Source organism: Phalaenopsis equestris, unplaced genomic scaffold, assembly GCF_001263595.1.
Source record: "Phalaenopsis equestris unplaced genomic scaffold, ASM126359v1 Scaffold000800, whole genome shotgun sequence".
Taxonomy (NCBI): domain Eukaryota; kingdom Viridiplantae; phylum Streptophyta; class Magnoliopsida; order Asparagales; family Orchidaceae; genus Phalaenopsis; species Phalaenopsis equestris.
In genome coordinates, this window is record NW_018165240.1 from 9,634 (window position 1) to 10,386 (window position 753).

Genomic DNA, 753 nt, shown 5'->3' on the forward strand with positions numbered 1-753 from the left:
GAAATAGAGGACATCTAATAGTTAATCTTTTTCTTCCCCCCCAAACTTAAATTTTTAAATATGAAATAAAGGTGGAAAGAAAATACTATAAATATAAATCCTACCTCAGTATTGTAGGCATCTTTATCATTCTGATATTTCTGCAGGCCTTCTCCAATTTTTACTTCACCTGGTCTAAAATATTAGGAGCTTTCAACACATATAAATCATTAGAGGAATTTCTAGGAAATGAAATTTTGAAACAAGTATAAAACTAAAATAAACGCAACATTTCCTAACACAACCACAATACTAAATAAAAGACAAAAATACTAAAATGAAAATAAACATCACATCACATCACAATCCACAAAGTACACTAAATGAAAGTCGAATTACATACTCATTCATTTTTTTAATAAAAAGATTACATAACATAAAAATAAACAAAAATACAAACATAAGTACATCAATCTCATTCTAAATATTAAAATCCCAAACTATTTCATTGTTGCCTTGATTAACAGGTGGATCGAGTTGATATTGAGTATATCGGGGGCATTCAGGAAATGTAACATCTGGCTCTCCTCTGTAGTGTCGGGCCTGAGCATCATAATAGGGTATCTCAAAGTTTGAATGCCTCTGAAGGTACTCACTATAATTAAACCTCCAATCCTCTCATTTATCAAATCTATGCTCTTCCGCTGCAAGGTCAACACATTCATCAAATCTGCTAAAATAGGGGAGCTAGAAGGAGGAGGATCATAACTTGTA